Consider the following 6,393-nt stretch of genomic DNA (forward strand, 5'->3'; position numbering starts at 1 on the left):
GCTTTTGAAGTATAATTGACCTACAACACTATGTTAGTTCCTGGTATACAACATAGTGATTTGATATTTCTATGCATTTCAAAATGATCACGTTGATAAATCTGGTTGTCATCTGTTACCATACAAAATATTACATAATATTGACTATATTTCCCATACTATATATTAAATACCCATGACTTACTTTGTAACTGAACTTTGTACCTCCTAATCTCCCTCACCTATTTCTCTCCTCCCTCCACTCACCTCCCTTCTGGTAACCACTTGTTTGTTTTCTGTATTATGACTCTGTTTCTGCTTAGTTCTGTTCATATGTTTTGTTTTTTAACTTTCATATATAAATGAAATCATACAGTATGTGTCTCTCTCTGCATGTCTTATTTCACTTAGAATAATACAGTCTTGGTCCATTCATGTCACAGATGACAAGATTTCATTCTTTCTTATGGCTGAGTAGTATTTGACTATATACAGATACCATACATTATTCATTCATCTAATTATGTACACGCAAGTTGCTTCCATATCTTGGCCATTGTAAATAATGTTGCCATAGAGTTCATTTATAATTGCTTAGATACAAATGAAAACTACAACACAGTTTGAAAACTATCAGGTAGATAAGAAAAATTCACTTCAAATTAAGGTAATAAAATAGAGTAGATACTTAGGTCAGGCATATTTTTTAGTTTGGGTCATTCTGTGGCTTCTCTTCAATTAAGTAAACAGTTATTTTTAAAAATACATTAAGTTTTGACAAAATAATCACATTTTGACAAAAATATATAAACCTAGAAAAAATGCTATTAGGAAATAATATTTAAATCTATTTACTTCCAGGTAATAGAATTTAAATAAATTTTTTCTGGTTTCACATCTTTGTTTTCTTACTTCTCTACATTTTTGCATGAGTTGAGAAATGTAGTAGTCATTCAGCATGAATTGGGTTGGCCAAAATTTCTTTCGATTAGTAAATATGTTGTTCAGTAAAGTTCTTCATTTTTCTCCACACCCTCTCACCAGTCATCGTTTGTAGATTTTTTGATGATGGCCATTCTGACCAGTGTGAGGTGATATCTCATGTAGTTTTGATTTGCATCTCTCTAATAATGAGCCATGTTGAGCATCTTTTCATGTGTTTATTAGCCATCTGTATGTCTTCTTTGGAGAAATGTCAGTTTAGGTCTTCTCACTTTTTGTTTGGTTGTTTGTTTTTCTGGTATTGAGTTGAATGAAGTGCTTGTGTATTTTGGAAAGTAGTTCTTTGTCAGTTGTTTCATTTGCTATTATTTTCTTCCATTCTGAGGACTGTCTTATCACCTTGTTTATAGTTTTCTTTGCTGTGCAAAAGTTCTTAAGTTTAATTAGGTCCCACTTGTTTATTTTTGTTTTTGTTTCCATTACTCTAGGAGGTGGGTCATATAGGATTTTGCTGTGATTTATGGCATACAGTATTCTGCCTATGTTTTCCTGTAAGAGTTTCTGATCTTAAATTTAGGCTTTTAATTCATTTTATCTTTGTGTATGGTGTTAAGAATTGTTCTAATTTCATTATTTTACACATAGCTGTCCAGTTTTCACAACACCATAATATTGAAAATATTATCTTTTCTCCATTGTATATCTTTCCTCCTTTGTCAAAGATAAGGTGCCCATAGGGCATGGGTTTATCTATGTGCTTTCTATCTTGTTCCATTGGTCTAGACCTCCTTTTTTGTGCTAGTACCATACTGTATTGATGACTGTAGCTTTGCAGTATAGTCTGAAGTCAGGAAGGTTGTTTCCACCTGCTCCATTCTTCTTTCTCAAGATTGCTTTGGCTATTCATGGTCTTTTGTATTTCCAAATGAATTGTGAAATTTTTTGTTCTAGTTCTGTGAAAAATACCATTGGAAAGCTATGACAAATTTAGACAGCATATTAAAAACCACAGACATCATTTTTTATTCCTTTTCCCCAAAAGCAGAGACATCAATTTGCTAACAAAGGCCTGTGCGGTCAGAGCTATGGTTTTTCCAGCAGTCACGTATGGATGTAAGAGTTAGATCATAAAAAAGGCTGAATGCCAAAGAACTGATGCTTTCAAACTCTGGTGATGGGGAAGACACCTGAGAGTCCCTTGGACTGCAAGGAGATCAAACCAGTCAGTCATAAAGGATATCAACCCTGAATATTCATTGGAAGGACTGATGCTGAATCTGAAGCTCCAGTACTTGGCCACCTGATGTGAAGAGCTGACTCACTGGAAAAGACTCTGATTCTGGGAAAGATTGAGGACAGGAGGATAAAGGGGCAACAGAGGATGAGATTGTTGGATGTCATCACCAACTCAATGGACATGAGTTTGAGAAAACTCCAGTAAATAGTGAAGGACAGGGAAACCTCATGTACTGCAGTTCATGGAATCACAAAGAATTGGACATGACCTAATGACCTTTGTATTTGGTAGTATAGTCATTTTCACAATATTCATTCTTCCAACCCAGGAACATGGAATGTCTCCATCTATTTATGTCATCTTTGATGTCCTGCAATGTTGGTGGGAATGTAAATTGAAACAGACACTATGGAAGACAGTATGGAGTTTCCTTTAAAAAGCTAGGGGAAAAAATATCATATGATCCAACAATCCCACTATTGGGCATATACACCGAGAAAATAATAAGTTAAAGTGACACATGTACCCCAGTGTTCATTCCAGCACTATTTACAATAGCCAGGACATGGAAGCAACCTAGATGTCCATTGACAGATGAATAGATAAAGAAGCTATAAAGAAGCCATATATGATGGAATATTACTCAACCACAACAAGGAACACATTTGAGTCAGTTCTAATGAGGTAGATGAACCTAGAATCTATTATACAGAGTGAAGTAAGTTAGAAAGGGAAAAACAATATTGTATATTAATGTATGTATATAGAATCTAGAAATATGATACTGATGAACTTATTTGCGGGGCATAAACATAGAAAACAGACTTTTGGGCACAGGTAGGGAAAGAGAGGGTGGGATGAATGGAAAGAATAGCATGAAAACATATAGATTAACTCATGTAAAATAGATAGCCAGTGGGAATTTGCTGTATGACTCAAGGAATTCAAACCAGAGCTCTGTGACAACCTAGAGGGGTGGAATAGGGTGTGAGGAAGGTTCAAGAGGGAAGAGATGTATTTATATCTATGACTGATTCATGCTGATGTATGGCAGAAACCAACACAATATTTTAAAGCAATTATCCTTCAATTTGGAGAAGGAAATGGCAACCCACTCCAGTATTCTTGCCTGGAGAATTCCATGGACAGAGGAGCCTGGCAGGCTGCAGCCCATGGGGTCACAAAGAGTTGGACACAACTGAGCGACTTTCACTATCCTTCAATCAAAAATAAATCAATTTAAAAATAATAAAGTTCTTCATGAAAATGAAAAATGCCTTTTATTTTTATTTAAAAACCAAAGGAACTTTTTGGCCAACTCAGTAGATATATATTAGAGGCAAACTCTTTGGCCTTGAACTCAAGATTGACACCTTAATATCTGTTTAATGACAGGAAGTAACATCACCTTACAGTGTCTCAGTTTACCTTTTCTGCAAAATGGAAATAATACTAATATTCATTTTACTTAAGACAATGCCAGGCAGGTAATAAGTTCTCAATAAATGTTAATAATCATTAACCAATGAATTTTAAACTAATAAATATTTATGTGTATTAAGCCTATGTGCTGTATGGATATTACTTCATTTGATTCTCACATTAATGCAGTTAGCTAGGCAACATTTCACAGACTGGGAAATGAGGAATAGAGAGGGTGAAGACTTACCAAAAGTCATACTATAAGTAGTAGAGCTGATATAGAAATCCAAGCCCTTCATTTGAAGCTACATAATACTGCCTTTCGGAGAAGGCAATGGCACCTCACTCCAGTACTCTTGCCTGGAAAATCCCATGGACGGAGGAGCCTGGTAGGCTGCAGTCCATGGGGTCGCTAAGAGTCAGACACGACTGAGTGACTTCACTTTCACTTTTCACTTTCATGCATTGGAGAAGGAAATGGCAACCCACTCCAGTGTTCTTGCCTGGAGGATCCCAGGGACGGGGGAGCCTGGCGGACTGCCGTCTATGGGGTCGCACAGAGTCGGAGACGACTGAAGCGACTTAGCAGCAGAAGCAATACTGCCTTTTATTGTATAAGGAAAAGGTATAATGATTTTGAGACTTATCGAACTCTAGTTCCATATCTCTAGTTGTGTATCTCTATATTCAGATTTTTACTTGTCACATGACTTCAGGGAGAAAACATTGGAAAAGAGCTAATTCTCTATAAGACACAGTGTTCTCATCTTTTTAATATGTGGATCTCTCCTATATTGGGTTTATTATTATAGTATATTACCAGCATGTGCATGTGTGCGTGCTAAGTCATGTCTGACTCTGTGTGACCCTGTGGACTGTAGCCTACCAGCCTCCTCTGTCCATGAGATTCTCTAGGCAAGAGTACTGGAGTGGGTTCCCATACCCTCCTCCAGGGGATCTTCCTGACCCAGGGATCAAACCCATGTCTCTTATGTCTCCTGCATTGGCAGGTGGGTTTTCTACAACTAGCGCCACCTGGGAAGTCCCATATTACCAGTATACTACATGACTAATATAAATATTATTTCTTGTTGGATAAGGACTGGCACTGCTAAATAAGTTAACCCTATTCAATAACGTGTTCAATTGGTGTTAATATTCATTCTTTACCAACTTGTAATTTAAGTCACTTTGAACTAATTAGAATTTGTAGATATGTTATATACACATATATATATGTATGTATATATACACATATGTGTATATATATATATATATATATAATATATACAGAGGGAGATTTATTGAGAGCAGAGATAAAAAGGAGTTAAGACAGGGGATTCCCATCAGGATATGAAAATGAATCTAAATTAATTTATTCAGTTGGTCTAAGTGACAATAAAGTATAGTATTCCCACAACTCAAAAAGATGATAAATTTTACTCAAAGCAGTTTTTAAAGAAAAGATTATACAGCCATATGGCTTGAAAAGAAACTCTGTTACATTGGAAGCAGACATTATTCAAAACATGCATCCATCATGCATGTCATATTTAGCTCTTTATTGATAGTGAAAGCAGCAACAAATGTGTGCATTATGCAGTTTATTCTCACTTAAATCCTTTCATATCTAGAAATCAAGGTTCTTTATTGCCCAAGGAAGAGATAATGTCAATGACTTGCAGCCTTGCTGAAGATGAATGCTTTCTTAATGCTGTCTAAAGGGTAAACTGGGTACTTAAGGAAAATAAACGTCAAGGTGAGACACTGACTTAGGAATGATGCTCGCCCACAAGGGTAGTATCCCTGTTGTACTACAGCTTATGGGTAGATTTATTATTTGCCTCACTCACTTAAACCAGAGGAAGTCTAGTCTCAACAACGGACTGCTGTGCTTGAATTAATTTAGTTGAAAAAAATCTCTTTGCTCTGAGTTTAATTATACTGCATTAACACACGATGCTTGTGCATTTTAGAGTGAGTAAATCTTTCATGAGACATGTTTGCTATTTGAACCTAAAGTAGAAGTTATATTATTATTCCTTATACTCACGGTGTTAAAAAAAAAAAAAAAAAAGATTAGCTCCTTAGTAGCCTTATTGGGTGACACAAGGATATCATGTGGTGTAACAAGAAATGTATATAGAGCACAACAAATTCATTGATACTGTGCCGAGTAAGTCTGACTCCTTTTTTTCATTTAGGCATCTCTGAAGATGAAAGAAGCAAATGCTTCCCTTAGTTACTGCAGTGAGATTATTGAATTATCATCATCTGGCTGCGGCTTAGTTCATGACACAAGATAATCTATTGTAGGGATTGTAAAGGGAGGACAAGGTAAACAGGAGTGCAAAGTAGCAGAGGGCAAGGTGTTTCATTTCCTCTGATAGAGATCAAAGGCTCCCTTTGATTATTTGGGATAACCTCAGTGTTCTGTGCTGTTTTTGAGGGGGGCTGACATATGTCAACTGAAAAATCCAGTCATTTATGTGTAATTCACAACATTTGCTAAAAAAATGCTTCCGTAATGTCAATGTGGTAATTATTTAACAGTGCATATAAATAGTAAAATCATTATACTGTACACCTTAAACTTAAAAAGTGCTGTATGTCAATTATATTTCAATAAAACTGGAAGAAAAATGTTCGTAAAAGTGAATGTAAGCAAGATATTACAGATCATAGTGAAAAATTAGAAGGCTTTCAAAAAATAAATTCATACTATGTGCTGCTTTAAGACTGCCTGGCCTGAAATGTCAACTATACCATCTCCTCTTATGCTTATCCTTGTTTTTTTTATTTTTTTTTTACTA

The sequence above is a fragment of the Bos taurus genome, chromosome 1 (genome assembly GCF_002263795.3).
Source record: "Bos taurus isolate L1 Dominette 01449 registration number 42190680 breed Hereford chromosome 1, ARS-UCD2.0, whole genome shotgun sequence".
NCBI classification, from domain to species: Eukaryota; Metazoa; Chordata; class Mammalia; order Artiodactyla; family Bovidae; genus Bos; species Bos taurus.